Source organism: Salvelinus namaycush, chromosome 11 (assembly GCF_016432855.1).
Source record: "Salvelinus namaycush isolate Seneca chromosome 11, SaNama_1.0, whole genome shotgun sequence".
Taxonomy (NCBI): Eukaryota; Metazoa; Chordata; class Actinopteri; order Salmoniformes; family Salmonidae; genus Salvelinus; species Salvelinus namaycush.
Window position 1 is genome coordinate 29,282,330 of NC_052317.1, and position 18,798 is coordinate 29,301,127.

Consider the following 18,798-nt stretch of genomic DNA (forward strand, 5'->3'; position numbering starts at 1 on the left):
AGAGCTGGGTGAGAGAGTGGAGAGCTGGGTGAGAGAGTGGAGAGCTGGGTGAGAGAGTGGAGAGCTGAGTGAGAGAGTGGAGAGCTGAGTGAGAGAGTGGAGAGCTGAGTGAGAGAGTGGAGAGCTGAGTGAGAGAGTGGAGAGCTGTCTGAGAGAGTGTGGAGAGCTGTCTGAGAGAGTGTGGAGAGCTGTCTGAGAGAGCGGAGAGCTGTCTGAGAGAGCGGAGAGCTGTCTGAGAGAGCGGAGAGCTGTCTGAGAGAGCGGAGAGCTGTCTGAGAGAGCGGAGAGCTGTCTGAGAGAGCGGAGAGCTGTCTGAGAGAGCGGAGAGCTGTCTGAGAGAGCGGAGAGCTGAGTGAGAGAGCGGAGAGCTGAGTGAGAGAGTGGAGAGCTGTCTGAGAGAGTGTGGAGAGCTGTCTGAGAGAGTGTGGAGAGCTGTCTGAGAGAGCGGAGAGCTGTCTGAGAGAGCGGAGAGCTGTCTGAGAGAGCGGAGAGCTGTCTGAGAGAGCGGAGAGCTGTCTGAGAGAGCGGAGAGCTGTCTGAGAGAGCGGAGAGCTGTCTGAGAGAGCGGAGAGCTGTCTGAGAGAGCGGAGAGCTGAGTGAGAGAGCGGAGAGCTGAGTGAGAGAGCGGAGAGCTGAGTGAGAGAGCGGAGAGCTGAGTGAGAGAGCGGAGAGCTGAGTGAGAGAGCGGAGAGCTGAGTGAGAGAGCGGAGAGCTGAGTGAGAGAGCGGAGAGCTGAGTGAGAGAGCGGAGAGCTGAGTGAGAGAGCGGAGAGCTGAGTGAGAGAGCGGAGAGCTGAGTGAGAGAGCGGAGAGCTGAGTGAGAGAGCGGAGAGCTGAGTGAGAGAGCGGAGAGCTGAGTGAGAGAGCGGAGAGCTGAGTGAGAGAGCGGAGAGCTGAGTGAGAGAGCGGAGAGCTGAGTGAGAGAGCGGAGAGCTGAGTGAGAGAGCGGAGAGCTGAGTGAGAGAGCGGAGAGCTGAGTGAGAGAGCGGAGAGCTGGGTGAGAGTGTAGGGAGCTGGGTGAGAGAGTAGAGAGCTGGGTGAGAGTGTAGAGAGCTGGCTGAGAGTGTGGAGAGCTGGCTGAGAGTGTGGAGAGCTGGCTGAGAGAGCGGAGAGCTGGGTGAGAGAGTGGAGAGCTGGCTGAGAGTGTGGAGAGCTGGGTGAGAGAGCAGAGAGCTGGGTGAGAGAGCGGAGAGCTGGGTGAGAGAGCGGAGAGCTGAGTGAGAGAGCGGAGAGCTGAGTGAGAGAGCGGAGAGCTGAGTGAGAGAGCGGAGAGCTGAGTGAGAGAGCAGAGAGCTGGGTGAGAGTGTAGGGAGCTGGGTGAGAGAGTAGAGAGCTGGGTGAGAGTGTAGAGAGCTGGCTGAGAGTGTGGAGAGCTGGCTGAGAGTGTGGAGAGCTGGCTGAGAGAGTGGAGAGCTGGCTGAGAGTGTGGAGAGCTGGGTGAGAGAGCAGAGAGCTGGGTGAGAGAGCGGAGAGCTGGGTGAGAGAGCGGAGAGCTGGGTGAGAGAGCGGAGAGCTGGGTGAGAGAGTGGAGAGCTGGGTGAGAGAGTGGAGAGCTGGGTGAGAGAGTGGAGAGCTGGGTGAGAGAGTGGAGAGCTGGGTGAGAGTGCTCAAGAAGAGAATCTTGGCCATTTTAGTGGTTGAGACGTGAGGCTGTGTGAGTGAGTGGACAGAGTGGGGTGCTGGCTCTGAAACGAAGCCAGCTGGGCCTGAAGGACCCATCCTCCAGAGGCCTTGCTTCCAAACATCCCCTCCTCCAACCATCCCCCCCTCCCCCAATCTGACTGAGGAGATCTAGAGGAGAAAAGGGGATGCTGCTGGAATGACTGGAGCATTAGGAGTTCATCTAGCCAGCCATGTGCTGTGCTGTCCCCGGGGGAAGCAACAAAGTCAGACCATCACGTGGCTTCTTCTCGAAGTCAGATCACATGCACAGCTCCAAAATCTTGCTGCCATCCAAAAGACACAGATGGTCCAGTAACTAGCCTATTTATATACATGTTCTGGTTATTATAAGTTAGTCATTATATATTAAGTGGTGCTCACTCAGTTAATAACTAAGACAGTGTATGAAACTTTCTGTTCAAGCTCGGCATTTAATGTAATCTCCAATTACAAAAAATCCCACTCAATTGAACCTCTACTGTGTCCCTGAACCGGGACGGTTGTTGCTTAATATGCAATAATGTGACTAGAAAATGTTGAATACAACAGCCAACTTTCCGGGACATGTCTTATATGGGCAGAAACATTCTGCAGTGTCCAATTTACAGTAGCTATTACAGAAATAAAATACCATGCTATTGTTTGAGGATAGTGCACAACAACGAAACACTTTTATTACGGCAATTGGTTTGATACATTCCCCTCTGAAGGTAAATGAATGTACTTACGTTCAGTAATCTTGCTCTGATTTGTCATCCTGAGGGTCCCAGAGATAAAATGTAGCATAGATTTGTTTGATAAAATCAATTTTATATTTAAATGTAGGATCTGGCTTCCACAGTTTGACCCCACTACTGTCTCTGACTCCCCCCTCCCGGCTAGATGTGTGAAGATTAGTGTATTTTCTGTAGGGAAGCTAATGATCCATCATATTTGACATTCCTGGGAGTGTGTAAACTGATTTTTTTTATTATCATAGTATTTTTTGTATGTTCTGTATGGTTATGTACTTGAAAATGTTTAAATTGACCAATTCGGCACATTTGGGCAAACTCCTGGCAGACTTGAAGCAAAATATTGTGTAGTGATTTAATTCTTCACTGGATCAGTCTGAGACGTTGCACACACACTGCTGCCATCTTGTGGACAAAATCTATATTACACCTAGGATCCTACCTTAATGTATGACCTTTCTCTTGCATTTCAAAGATAACGGAACCATTTTTTTTGAAAACACATGTTTTTTTGTTTGTATTATCTTTTACTAGATCTAATGTGTTATTCTCCTACATTCTTTTCACATTTCCACAAACGTCAAAGTGTTTCCTTTAAAATGGTATCAAGTACAAAATTATTTGTTGAGTTGACAAACAGATTCATTTTAGTGTGTCATCTTTTGCTGCACAAATGGTGCATGCTGTTCAAACAACCCTTTACACAAGCATTTGATAAGCGCACAAATATACAATGTATTTGTGAGACCCTAATGCTCAATGTCAATCAGTTATCACCTTCAAGAGGTCATTGAGAGTTCTGTCGTCTATATGCAGTGGAGTTTAAATGATGCAACAACAAGGACAACAAGAAGTGAACATCGACAGCTTTCCTCTCCTCAGCCCTTTGCCAATGTCACCCAGACACAGAGAGTTTTTTCTCTCTGCAGAACTAAGTTAATGGGAGCCGACTGGGGGCCACGGAGGTCTCTGTTTATGTAACAGATCAAGCACAGCCATGTGACTTGGACGGGGCCCCCCAGAGAAAAGAGTGACACAAGACACCAGAGAAAAGCATGCAACTCTGCCGGTGCTTGCCCCCCCCTCTCTTTTCCCCCACACCATCCAACTGCTCTTCCCAGGCAGCGCAGAGCAGAGTGGGGTATATCCTATAGGCTTCCTGAGAGTGGTGGCAGTCCTCTCTCATTTGTTCACTTTTCTTTCCGTTTTTCATCCAAGCCTATTCTATCCTACCCCCTGGCTCTGTGCGTCCCGTGCCAGTTTGATGGAGGCTCCAGTCCACTGAAGCGACTGGGTATAAAGAGCCTAGAGGTGAATGCCAACATTATCCCAGAAAAACTTCCTTCAGCTGAGCTTGGATGTCTACTCTTAGTCAACAAGGCATTGCAGAATAGTTGTGTAGGACGTGGTAACATACTGCACAAGATCCCTGACATTTGGCTGTACATTTATATAATAGAATAATGTACATCTGATGTAGAACATAAATAGCCTGTAAACTTTGACTGCCCCAAACAATTTGAGAATGAATTGGAATGGTTGAAGTACACTTCCTCCAATGAAACCCTTGCTTATCATTACGTAAGAACTATGCATACGCTGTAACTCCATACAATTTCTTAGAACAAACACGGACAAAGAGGACATTTCTACAGCTACAGCCAACAAGGATGTTCCAATAGAACATTGGGCCTGCTAAATATCTAACTGGAGGTTTTGGTTGTATTATGTTCAGATAGTATAAACACACTAAGAATCAAGTCTTCTCTATGCAGACATTCTGTACTAATGTATATTGAGACAGAACCTCTCGGCTGAAGACTGGCATTGCCTGTAGGGTTGACATGATGAGCAGACATCCATGTCCCGTTAATGTTTATGCAAGTTGAGAGACATAGTGGAAAAGCATATGCTGCTGTGTCTATTCTGGGGTCAGTAGGAAGTGATGTATCAGTGCTCTGTCTTTCAGGCAGATGTTGCACTTGGAGTGAGTGAGATGTTGGACTGTCTTATTAAATTCAGTTTCTGCAGATTAAAAGTGATTTGTTTGTTCATTTAATAGATGATCCCAAAAATGTAATTAGTATTACCTGAGCTACACCAATCCTATTTTCTGCACGTTTGGTAGGTAGTATCTAGAAAGCATGTATTACCTAACCCACATACAGTCAGGTCCATAAATATTTTGAGTTATTATCATTATGTCTCTGTACGCCACCACAATGGATTTGAAAGGAAACAATAAAGATGAGCAATTTGAGGATACTTACATCCAAATTGGGTGAATGGCGTAGAAATTACAGCACTTATGTCGTCGTCCCAATTTTAGGAGCTCAAAAGTAATTGTACAAACTTACATATTAATGAATTAAATTGTGAGTTTTTATACTTGGTTGCAAATCCTTTGCAGTCAATGATAGCCTGAAGTCTGGAACCCATAGACATCAACTGCTGGGTTTCTTCCCTGGTGATGCTCTGCCAGGTCTTTACTGCAGCTGTCTTCAGGTCCTGCTTGTTCTTGGGGCATTTTGCTTTCAGTTTTACCTTCAGCAAGTGAAATGCATGCTCAATTGGATTCAGGTCAGGTGATTGACTTGGCCATTGCAGAACATTCCACTTCGTTGCCTTAAAAAAGTATTGGGTTGCTTTCGCAGTGTGCTTTGGGTCGTTGTCCATCTGCACTGTGACGCGACGTCCAATGAATTGAAGCATTTGGCTGAATCTGAGTAGATCATATAACCCTAAACACTTCAGAATTCATCCTGCTGCTTTTGTTAGCAGTCACATCATCAACAAATACAAGAGAACCAGTCCATTGGCAGCAACACATGCCCACGCCATAACTACCTCCACCATGATTCACAGGTGAGGTGGTAAGCTTCAGATTGTGAGCAGTTCCTTCCCTTCTCCATACTCTTCTCTTCCCATTATTCTGTTACAAGTTGATATTTGTCTCATCTGTCCATAGGATGTTGTTCCACAACTGTACAGGCTTTTTTAGATGTTGTTTTGCAAACTCTAATCTGGTCTTCCGGTTTGAGGCTTACCAATGGTTTACATCTTGTGGTACACCATCTGTATTTACTCTAATGAAGTCTTCTCTTGAATGTTGACTTTGACACAGATATGCCTACCTCCTGGAGGGTGTTCTTTATCTGGCCAACTGTTGTGAAGGGGTTTTTCTTCAGCAGGGAAATAATTATTCTGTCATCCACCACAGTTGTTTTCCATGGTCTTCCAGGCCTTTTGGTGTTCCTGAGCTCACCAGTGCGTTCTTTCTTTTTAAGAATGTACCAAATAGTTGATTTGGCCACACCTAATGTTTTTGCTATCTCTCTGATGGGTTTGTTTAGGTTTTTCCACCTAATCATTTCTTGCTTCACTGGCAGTGACAGCTCTTTGCCACCCTTGAAATCAACTCTAGACTGTTTTTCTGCTTACTTGTAAATTAACTAATGAGGGAATAACACACACCTGGCCATGGAACAGCTGAGCAGCCAATTGTCCAATTACTTTTGGTCCCTTAAAAGGGTGGACCACATATAAAAAGTGCTGTAATTCCTACACCGTTCACCTGATTTGGATGTAAATACCCTCAAATTAAAGCTGAAAGTCTGCACTATTTAATTTCAACTCCAATATGCTGTGGTAGACAGCTAAAATAATAATAACTTGGTCAATGTCCAAATATTTATGGACCTGACTGTATGTTCTAACAAGTGCTTAGTACTGTCTGCTTGGTACGGACCATGTCTCTCGATTGATTAAAACACACTCTAAGCTGCGTCATGTAAAAATGCATGAAAAATGCCAGAAGAGCACCCAATTTTCCATTCACCTGGGTTCTGAGATGAAAGCACCAGTCAATTTATTCTGAGACATTCTAGTATAGCTTCAACGAGGCAGCAAGAAAAATGCTTTGCTGATATCTAAACAGATTTTCATGCAATATTTTTGCATTTGAAAAAAAGTTATCCTTTTTAATCTCAACTTTAAGATGTGATCTGTCTAGAATATATGATTAGATGATTAGAGATGTTTGTAACATTACTAGCCGACCATCAGTCATCTTTATGTGAGACATATGGTACACATCACAACCTTTGCGGTTTTTAGAGTCAAAGCAACTGAGGAAAAACTAAATTGCTACTTAGAAAAGTGCCCTTTTTATCAACTCCGTAAAACATGTTCTAAATCTAGGAGAACATGCCAAATGCTAACGACATTAGACCTGGAACATTATATAACATTATATATAAAACAAAACAACATTTGGAGATTCGTATTTCATTTTTGAATAATCTAATAATAGAATTAAACAATCAAGGTTTCAAACACTTGTTGTACAATACATTTAAGAATGAAAATCCTTTTATGGTGTCTGACAGAGTTGACAAATCAATTTTTAATATTTCATGAAGAAAAAAAAATAATTAGGAGGTTGTTCCTTTACATGGTCTGTTAGCTGATACTTTGGTCTATATATAAAAAATTAAAAAATATTAAGAAAACATTTTGTGGGGAAAAAAGTAGATTGTCCAGACTTTCAATAATCCCTGATATATTTCATCGATGTGCTCTAAAATAGACTGCATGATTATCAGGTCACCAGAAGAATCACTCTACACAACTTCCCCTTAAACCAAACCAAGCAACAAATAACAAAGCTGCTTTGGATTGCTGGAGGTCCGTAATCTTTGACATTATCTTGTCATAACTGCCATGTCATGGGGTGGACCCAGGCCAGGCCCAAAGAGTAGCAGACTTATTCAGGGTCATTTGGATTTCAGTAGCAGAGAAATGCTCAGTAAAGCACCACCCCCAGAGCTCTTAGTACTCTAACAACCTTTTACTGCAGTGTAAGAGGGAGAACCAGTAACTCAGTGAACTTCGGCCACTGGCAGTGCTACTGCAGGCCTAATATCATATCAGCCAACACTTCCCAGCTGTAGCTTTGCCATGCAGTGTTTTCTCATGCAACAATAGCTGACACCAGAACTGCATATCTATGGCTCTTGCTCCTGCCACCGGCTAAGTGATATTTCATGACTAACGCTGTAATAACGAGATCAAGGTGTTGAAGTCAGCTCGTTAGTGCTGATTAATGGTTTTATGTAGACTGTTTGATAATAAGATAATACTCAGTTTTAAAAAGATAATGCTGATTTCATAAAAAAATTCACTTTGATACAGATATTAGGCCAGAAAAGACAACACAATAATGATAATACAACAACTCTGTCACACACTGATCTGTTTCACCTGTCTTTGTGATTGTCTCCACCCCCCTCCAGGTGTCCCCATTAGCCCCTGTGTATTTATACCTGTGTTCTCTGTTTGTCTGTTGCCAGGTTCATTCATTTCGTTAAGCCTACCAGTGGTTTTCCCTCTGCTCCTCTCTCGATTGGTCCTGTTTCCTATTTTTCCCGGTGTTGACAATTCTGCCTGCCATGACCATGAGCCTGCCTACCGGCCTGTACCTTTGCCCCACCTTTCTGGATTACTGACCTTTGCCTGCCCTGAGCCTGCCTGCCATCCTGTACCTTTGCCCCACCTATCTGGATTACTGACCTCTGCCTGCCCTTGACCTGCCTTTTGCCTGCCCCTGTTCGATTAATAAACTGTTGTTACTTCGACGTCATCTGCATCTGGGTCTTAATAAACTCAAAGAAGATATGTGGTGTATAGATTCATTGACATCCAATTACTAATATTGAATTGCTTGTTATTAAATTTGATAGGGTACAAAGATCCTATTTATTCTGGTGTATTCACAGGAAGGGATAGAATATGCCCTTTTCTGTATGCAAAGAACAATCTTATTTCTTAATGCAAGAGGTCATATTCATTGTTACTGATACAGAATGTCATTTCTATACAAACATGTGTAAGCAGTATGTAATTTCCACACCACATCTGGTTTTGCCAGTGGATGTTTTAAACCACTAGGTGGCATCCATGTATCTGAATGGTTGTGCGTGCACATGCTGTCTCAGGGCAGTAGGCCACTGCAACAACAGCCTAGTTTGTAACACATGCTACAGTAAACGTGTGGTCAGAATTAGGTAATCAGATCCAGCCTACTTTGTAAGAGAATTGACAAGCTTTTGTTCTACTAGGACCGTAGTAACACTGTAGGATTTCACACATACATGTCGTTGAGATTCATGGGACACAATCATTTTTTTTCTCACTAATTACACATTTACATCAGAAGTGGATGCAAACAGACAGGGTAACACATTAGATATTTTTTAATAATGTGTTGAATCTGATAGCTTAGCCTATGGTGCATCTATCACACAGTCAGAGCCTCCTTGTAACGATCTTCTTAATCTGAAGAACAGGAAAGATCGGACCAAAATGCAGCGTGGTACGTGTCCATGTTAAATTTATTATAACTGAACACTAAATACAAAATAACAAAAGTGAAACAACGAAAATCGAAACAGTCCTGAAAAGTGACACAACACAAAACAGGAAACTACCCACAAACACCAGGTGGGAAAAGGCTACCTAAGTATGGTTCTCAATCAGAGACAACGATAGACAGCTGCCTCTGATTGGGAACCATACCAGGCCAAACACATAGAAATACAAAACATAGAATGAAAAACATAGAATGAACATAGAATGCCCACCCCAACTCACTCCCTGACCAAACCAAAATAGAGACATAAAAAAGGAACTAAGGTCAGGACGTGACACTCTTTTGTTCTTACATAGCAGAAACCACCTTATTTTCCCATTTGTAAGCTGAGCATATAAAATGCATTGTATATTTTATGCATAATGAATTCAAAGATATCAAATTTGGCCATCAGTGTCCCCCCAAAAGAAAGTAGGTGCATGACCCCTCTGTATAGCAGCCCATTCCTTTTTTAAATATGGGATTGGTATTTTATGACTTGTTGGTTCAGATTTACAGAAGGCGTCAGGTGTTTGGCTTGAGGTGAGCCTACACTGATCATCTTCAGCCCAGTTTGACACCGCATGTAAAACTTGCTAGGCTGGTGGCCTAGTAACATGCAATAGTCACTGTAGGAATGCCAGCAGAATAACAAAAATGAATCTGAATAGGTTTTGTTGCCATTGAGTAACTATTACTCTGTCAACACAGAGCACATGTCTAGGGGTTGGCCATACTGAGAATGTTTATTACATACCAACTATCAATGAAGTCATTGAACAGGAGCATGATATTATTGAAATACCCCAATATAGCAGCAATGTCTGGCTGAAAAGTATTTGGATAGTAGTCTCTTTACAATGAAAAAGCATTTATTTGAACTTTCTTTCTCGTTCAAATGTGATTCAGGGTGACAAGGTCGATGACCTTGTTGCTAATCCACTTTAGTAGTGTGCCAACAGATAACTGGAGGATGACCTGAGGTACCCTTTAACGGGCTGATGACACAAGTCACCCTTTAACGGGCTGATGACACAAGTCACCCTTTAACTCAGGTTGACATTTATTGACAAGAGTCTTGTCGTAGAGGCAGAACAAACTGTAATAACGAGATCAAGGTGTTGACATCAGTGTGTTAGTGCTGATTTATGGTTATGTAGAGTATGTTTGATAACAATATAATACTAATTTCTAAAAAGATTATGCTGATTTCATTCAAAAAAAGTCACTTTGATACAGATAATAGGCCATAAAATACATGATAACACAATGCAATAATGATAATACAATAACTCAAGGAAGATTCATGGGATATGAACTCATTGACATTCAATTACTAATATTGAATTGGTGGTTATTAAATTTGATAGGGTACAAAAATCCTATTTATTCTGGTGTACTCACGGGAAGGGAGAGAATACACACTGTGCTGTATACAAATAACAATCTTATTCCTTGATGCAGAGTTGGGAAGGAACCGTAAGTAACCATTTCAATGTTAGTCTACACCTGTTGTTTACAAAGCATGTGACAAGTAAAAATGGATTTGAGTAGTTTCCGCTAGATGGGCCAGCTGCAACGTCAAAATATGTAAAAAATTCAGGAAAACAAACATGTGTTTTTTTGGTCTTAGGCATTAGAGTTAGCATTGTGGTTAAGGTTAAAGTTAGGGTTAGGTTTAAAACAGATGTTATGGCTGTGCCAGCTCTTGACCACCCTGCAGAGCAGCCTCCAGGGCAACATTGATTGATTGTAGTCTGCAGTTTGAAGGTAACTGACCTACAGAAACAGTACCACCACTCAGCTGTTCTTCTCCTTTGATTGTAAATACTGTAAATGATATGGTCTATAAGAATCCAAGAAAGCTTCTTTGGAAATAATATGCAAAAATGTACCGGTGTGACCACTGCCCAGAGGGCAGCTGCCTGATCAGCCTGGTGCCCTCATAATTAGAATACATATCATACCTAACTACAGTACATAGCATTACATAAAAATACATCAGAAGAGCCCTGAGGTAAAACAAGAGCATCACAAATGGATAACAAATAAAGAAGGCACACCTACCTCTCCATGGGGCCAGCTAGGTTTGACCAGACTAGTATTCTTCACAGTGGAGCATCCTGGGACAGCTTCCAGAGACATTGCTCAGCTTTGCTGAGGTTCGGAAGCAGGATGAGAGAGAGAAAGAGACAATGGCTCATTTTTCTTCAAAACCCCTCACCACCAAGTACAGGCAAGACACTCAGGACTCCTGCCAATGGCCCCATTGTTCCCTGGCTTGGTCAGTCGGTCTCCTCCATGACTGGTGCTCTTGCTCTACTACTGTAGTTCGACTATTTGTTTATTTCATCCAGGATGACTTGTTCTGTTACAGCCGTTTATTCACCCAGAAAGTTTTCACTGATGCTGCTATGAACCTCCAGAGCTACAGAGCCTTGTGACTTAACTAACAGTGTGTGTATGTGTGTGTTTCACGGCAGCAACTCAGATGGAGAGAGTAACCACTACAGTTCTCTAAATATGTAGAGCAAAATAATGTATTAATGTGGACAAACGTAAAAGGTGAATTTACACCCATTGTCAAATACAAATGAAGTCCTATTTCAATTATATGAACAGTATTTTTCCTCTTTTTTCCCAATGTAGTTTCTACATTTTCTGTAATTATCAATGTACATTATAAACTTAACATAAGAGTACATCATGTAGTTTGGCCATAAGACAATTTGTTAATATTACATCAAATGTACGCCTTATCAAAGGTAGAATACAGACCAATGGTGTTACGGCTGTCGTCATATTCTTCCTCCTCCTCGGACGAGGAGAGGCGAGACGGATCGGACCAATACGCAGAGTGGTTAGTGTTCATAATGATTTATTAAAACGAAACTGAATTACAAAACAAATAAACTAAGTGCATAAACCGATACAGTACCGTGTGGTGCAATAAACACAGACACAGAAACAAACACCCACAAAACACACGTGAAACCCAGGCTGCCTAAGTATGATTCTCAATCAGGGACAACGATTGACAGCTGTCTCTGATTGAGAATCATACCCGGCCGAACACAAACATCCCAACATAGAAAATCAAACATAGACAAACCCACCCAACTCACGCCCTGACCAACTAAATAAATACAAGAAAAAGGAAAACAGGTCAGGAACGTGACAAATGGAACCTTTTTGTTTCTTATGGTTTAGACAAGGCTGTCAGAAAGATTCAACTATTGAAAATGTCATAGTGTGGATTTATCAAGAATGAAGGTAAGCAAACTGGAATAAATTACAGTGTGTCTTTCAAAGGGCACAACAAGCTTCAAAGATGATCATATTGTGCGTTATTATTGCTAGCACAATACAAATTCAAGCTGTTTACTGTTGTAAACAGGTCTTCAGTACCAGGCCTAGTTCCCAGTGCTCAGTTGTAAATTGCCAATGAAAAAACAGGAGTAAATATTCTCTGTTGGAACTGATGATAATCTTGCCCCAGGCATTACAGTACAATCACACTATATGCAGTGTTCAGGAATCATGGCCCATATTGTTGAACACAAGGCAGGCAGCACTATGGAGGCTGAAGTTCGGTATATTTCCCTGCCATGTTGGGCTGCCCAGCATTAATAAGAAGCCTAATTCAAGGTGACTGCTAACCCTATTATTGGTCTGTTGTGGGGTCTGTTAGAAGCAATCCCAGGCTAATATTGGTCTATTTTCAGAAATACAATGAATTCAATCTGAATTTGAGGCTTGATGTTTTTTATGTTTTTTATTTTATTATTATGGTTAAAGGCCATAATGTTAAACTAAAGGGAGAATATACTCTACAACCTTATTAACCAATACTTTTCTCCTGAGTAGTCCATTGGAGCAACTTTAGTAACCTTAGACTGATTTCCACATTTGCCCTTTGTGTCCACTGGGTGCCCTAGGACACTTGTGGGAGTATGCATCACCCTTTTATGTGCACAGTAAGCTTAGCATATCACAACGCTTCCTTCTATCTAGCTTACTAGTTTAGCTGTTGGGGAGCTATGTGTTGAATCTGTGGGGAGCTATGTGTTGAATCTTGGCCCTCTCGCTTACCACGAGAGGGCCAAGGTTTGAGTAGAGACCATAAACCTAAGGTTTGAGTAGATGGCTGAATCTTTTAACCATACCACGTGGTTAAACTGTTAGATTATCGATACTGACAGAATAAGAACAAGTCTTTGATATTAATTACTAGTCTGCAGCTAGGAGTTCGGTATCATTGAACGCGAAGACCGACAACCGCCGAAACATCTATTCTATAACGACATGAATGAATGTCACTCTGAACTATTCATTCTAACCACGACAGAGAGAGAGAGCGGACAAACTTTCCAACAGAAACAAACTTTTCAACAGAGATCCCGACGACACACTGAGCGTAAATATATATATTGATTGCCATTGTTCCTGAATGAGTGAGCGTTCATGTGCAAAGACTTAGCATTTCAATTGTTATAATTATCAACTCTGTAGTGACTTCTCAGCTGACCCCCACTCCCCTTTTGTCTAACAAGCCGCCATGCCGGTTTAGCCCACTAGGGCACATCCGCTATCATTTCTTTGTAACCATCTACTTTGTTTGTTTGTGTTATGCATTTCTGTGAATTACATAGTTAGTAAATAAATGATTTTAAGACAACTGATGTATGGATGACTCATAGTGAAGACTGGGTTCGTGCAGATAACCAACAGTTTACGACGTTTCGAAAGAGACTAACGTGAGGTAAATAATAATTCATTAATTCGAAGACTAATTGATCAGATATTAAAATATATGAAAGTTATATTAGGAAAATTATAACTTTTTAATCTCAATATTTTCCATGGTGACCCGACATCCTAGTTAATTACAGTTACATGATTAATCAGTTTAATCGCGTAATAATAATTACAGAGAGTTATTTGATAAATAAGTCTTCAGTTTTAATGATGCCAAAGACACGACACCGGTGTTTACCATTCTGCCTGCCCTGACCCTGAGCCTGCCTGCCGGCCTGTACCTTTGCCCCACCTTTCTGGATTACTGACCTCTGCCTGCCCTTGACCTGCCTTTTTAATAAACTCAAAGAAGATATGTGGTGTATAGACTCATTGACATCCAATTACTAATATTGAATTGCTTGTTATTAAATTTGATAAGGTACAAAGATCCTATTTATTCTGGTGTATTCACAGGAAGGGATAGAACATGCCCTTTTCTGTATGCAAAGAACAATCTTATTTCTTAATGCAAGAGGTTTTATTCATTGTTATGTGATACAGAATGTCATTTCTATACAAACGTGTGTAAGCAGTATGTAATTTCCCCACCCCATCTGGTTATGCCAGTGGATGTTTTAAACCACTAGGTGGCATCCATGTATCTGAATGGTTGTGCGTGCACACGCTGTCTCAGTGTAGTAGGCCACTGCAACAATATGACAAAAGGCTCTCTATTGTATCACTACACAATCCTTAGCCTAGCCTGTAACAAATGCTACAGTAAACGTGTGGTCAGAATTAGGTCATCAGATCCAGCCTACTTTGTCAGAGAATTGACAAGCTTTTGTTCTACTTGGACCGTAGCAACACTGTAGGGTTTCACACATACATGTATTTGTAGGAGTAGGCATCCCCCTTTTATGTGCACAGTAAGCTTAGCATATCACAACGCTTCCTTCTATCTAGCTTACTAGTTTAGCTGTTGGGGAGCTATGTGTTGAATCTGTGGGATGCTTCAACCCCAAATGACTCCAGCCAGTCTCTACCAATGCATTAGAGGCAAGTTTCGCAGTACACCTGAACGTTTCTCAGGTGTAGAGCTAGGTGTAGAGCTATCTGTGGGAGCTAGAATATAGTATTGATCGACACAGTTTCCCAGAGTCACAGGTCATTGCTCACTTAGCTTCACCTCTGCCAATACATCCAAGGCCACATTTCATGTGCACAATAAGACTCGTATGATAATCAAGGCTTTAAAAGCATATTTTATTACATTTGACAGGAGGAAAAAAACACAAAGATGTAATGCTTAACATTACAATGTTATTCAAAGAGCAATGGTTCTTATATGCAAGATGATGAGCTGTCTTGTTTGCTAAATGAACAAATGAAATTGGCAGTGGCATAGTGTATCTAGCCATAGAAGCACTGTGACAAACACTGAGTGTACAAAACATTAGGAACACCTGCTCTTTCCATAATATAGACCGACCAGGTGAATCCTGGTGAAAGCTATGAACTCTAATAAAGTACAATCTGATTTGCTGGGCCTGGCTCCTCAGTGTGTGGGCCTGGCTCCCCAGTGGGTAGGCCCCTGCAATCTAGTACACAGCAGTATCTTAAAATAATTGTCAACTCAACTCCTACATGCAGTTGGTTCTGAACATCTGTGCATTTCTAATACTATCTGTAAACCAGCTTTACAGTCTTTATTTCTTTCTGCTCATGTCAGCTTTCCATGTTCCAATGTCTGCTTTCCAGCTGACTCAAAACTAATCCCAAGATTTTTTTTTTTGAGAGACAAAGTTGAAGATTTTTCCTCTAATAAATACAAGAATTATATCCAGTATTGTAATACTGTACCACTTGTTGCTGTACTATGCACTCTAGATAAAGTCATGTTTAGGCACAAGCTAGTTTATAATAATCAACATCAGATTAACAGCTCGGAAAATTGACATTTACATTCAAAGTGTTGCTAAAGGCTGGTTTGTGTCAGTCACTCAGTTTTAAAACCTGAGTCTGTATCTAAACTGGATGTCTTTGGTTGGCTGCATGGACCCAAAGCCCCAGCGCTTTATGTCAATATCAGGTATCTTTTCCTCTGGGTTCTTGAGCTCAAAGTCATAGTACGTGAGCATGAGGAAGACAAACTGCTTCAGCTCGTTGGTGGCAAAGAAGCGCCCAGAGCACATGGTGATCCCAGCACCCCACGGCATGTTGTAGTACTTCAACTTCTTCCCACCTTTGTAAAAATCTGTTTTTTTACCCCCCTCTGGGGTCAGGAAGCGGTCGTACTTAAAGGTGAGTGGGTCGGGGTGGACCTCTGGTTCAATATGAACAGCGGTGTAAGGGAAAAGGGCCACCCTGTCTCCCTCCCTGATGCGGTACTCATTTCCGTCAGACATCTTGAGGGACATGTCCTGGAGCACGGCCCTGGTGAGGACAGGGGCAGCAGTGAGGCGGAGGGTCTCTTCCACAGCGCTGTCCAGAATGGGCGTCTTCAGCAGCATGTCCCGGGTCAGGTCGATGAGGGGTCCACCGTGCTTCACCTCCTGGTCTGTCTCCTTCAGCACCTCCTCCACCTCCCCCTGCACAGCCTTCATGGCCTCTGGGTGCTTCATGAGGTAAAGGAGAAGCCAGAAGGCAGCAGGGCCGGTGTTCCCCTGGGAGGCCCAGAGGAGGAGGAACATGTACCTGTTCTGCATGAAGTCCTCCATGCCATGCTCTTCCCTCACCTGCTGCTGCTCGCGCACCCAGCCACTGATGTTATCCTTAGTCCTCACCTTCTGCACTGACAGCATGTTCCAGAACAGCCTCTTCAGCCTCTCTGCCTCCCTCTTCTCCCCCGGAGGCAGGACCCCGTAGGCCAGATTGGGGAAGAGCTGGTCGTACTTACGGAACTCACGGAAGAGCTCCTGGGACTCCTCTCTGTCGACCTCTTTGGCTTTCTCTAAGCTCCCCGTGGATTTGGGTGTCTCGTTACCAAACAGAGCCAGGTATCCTGCCCTGAAGACAATATTGTAGCTGTAGTTGAACAAGCCATCCTCATTCCAGGTCTTATTTTTATCATGCTTTGTCCCTACACTGTGCAGCATTAGATTCTATAGGTTGCTCATCATGGCCTGTGTCATTACCACTAAACCATCCCCCATCAGGTGCTTATTGCTGGACATCTGCAGAAACTTGTGGTCATTCTCCATGGAGTGGTAACCAAACACTTTCTGCACCAGCTGCTTTGCGAATTCGGTGAAGTCCAGCTTGGCGCGAGCCTCCTTCACGACCGTCCCGAAGGACAGAGGGTCCATGAGGAATGTGAAATAGAATCCTCCCAGCTGTATGGTGAAAATATCCCCATGCTTCCTCTTCATCCTCTCCAGAAACATTGCAGTGTCGCTACCAGGTCAGCCTGAAACATTGCAGTGTCGCTGCCAGGTCAGCGGAGTCAATCACCACCTTCCGGAGACACCTGAAACCCCACCTCTTTAAGGAATACCTAGGATAGGATAAAGTAATCCTTCTAACCCCCCCCCCCCCCCCCCCCCCCCTTAAAAGATTTAGATGCACTATTGTAAAGTGGTTGTTCCACTGGATATCATAAGGTGAATGCACCAATTTGTAAATCGCTCTGGATAAGAGCGTCTGCTAAATGACTTAAATGTAAATGTAAAATGCTACGGAACTCCAGGACGTGGCCCAGCCAGGGGATTGGGCCCCGGTCCAGTGGGGGTTCACCGGGTCGATGCTGCCTGAAGGCCCCAAGGAAGTAGAGGCCTCCCAGGACAGAGGCTAGCAAAGCCAGAAGGATTGGAAGCAAAAAGCCCATGTTCTTTCCTCTTCGTTCTCACTGAGCCAGTCTGGGGCACAGAGCAAATTCCTTTGTATTGAAGATAACCATGCTCCTCCCCTTCCCTAAGCACTGTGGGAGTCCCCTTAGTTTACTAAATCACTTTTACAGACTCAGGGAACCACTATAGACTTTGGTGTTTTGGACTGTTTTAGTCACTTTCTTTTACAACACTCAGCTATGTTCAGTACCGTAGCCAAAAATGTATAAACTTTTGGAAAGAATAGAATGTAAACATTGTGTACCATACATGGACAGATCTAACCATGCAGTGATGAAACTATACTGTTCCTGTCAGCAGTTAATGAGTAACTAGATTGCGCAATACCCAAAAAGTACCGAACAGTCCTTGGTGTTCCAAGGTTGTTGAAGCGTTAGGTATAAAGGTCAATACGTTGATATAATTGCGTATTACAGTTCATAAAATGGATGTAAAATTGAATGTATTAAATGTATCACTAGTCACTTTAAACAATGCCACTTTATATAATGTTTACATACCCTACATTACTCATCTCATATGTATATACTGTACTCTATTCCATCTACTGCATTTTGCCTATACCACATGGACATCGCTCATCCATATATTTATATGTACATATTCTTATTCATCCCTTTACACTTGTGTGTATAAGGTAGTTGTCATGAAATTGTTAGATTACTTGTCAGAACTAGAAGCACAAGCATTTTGCTACACTCGCATGAACATCTGCTAACCATGTGTATGTGACCAATAACATTTTATTTTTGATTTAAGTGCTAAATATTTAGAAATGTACAATAATTGTGTTTCATAATCCTCCTCTTACATACTGTATTTGAAATATAGGATTGATAGTCCCCATGTCCTTAATGGTTTGAGTTAAAATACTTTTACAAAGGGAGACCGGGGCTAAAAGTAAAACTTTTTGCCTTTTGCTTATTTATGATAAGATTGTTTGAGTTAGATAAATAAAAAAATTATACACACAACATACATGTCTCAGCTACCATTACACACTACTCTACGTTTCTAGGACATACCAGTCATTTACAATTCAACCGAGAGTGGCGGAGGTGAAATGTTACAAGTGACCCTATGGATGGAGTTAAATGCAACAGGCTGCAGGATTAAATGTAACACTGTCTTCAATGGTAAAAATGATGGGTAATTGTCCCCCACTATGAAACCGAGAGGGGGACTATGGGTCTGTCTCCATCCGTACATTAGTAAAGGGATATCAAGTCAGTTGAACAACTGAATGCATTCAACTAAAATGTGTCTTCCGTAATTAACCTGAATCAGAGAGGGGGGCTGACTTTATCGATGTCATCGGTGCCCGGGGAGCATTTGCATTTGGGGGTCAACTGCCTCACTCAAGGCCAGAACAGATGATTTTTCCACGTTGCCGGCTCAGAGATTCA

The 18,798-nt window shown here is 42.5% G+C and overlaps 1 pseudogene; it reads right to left on the bottom strand.

Annotated features, from left to right (window-relative positions):
• Window positions 1-14,786: 14,786 nt before the first annotated feature.
• Window positions 14,787-17,422, bottom strand: LOC120055982 (annotated as a pseudogene).
• Between the last annotated feature and the right edge of the window lie 1,376 nt (window positions 17,423-18,798).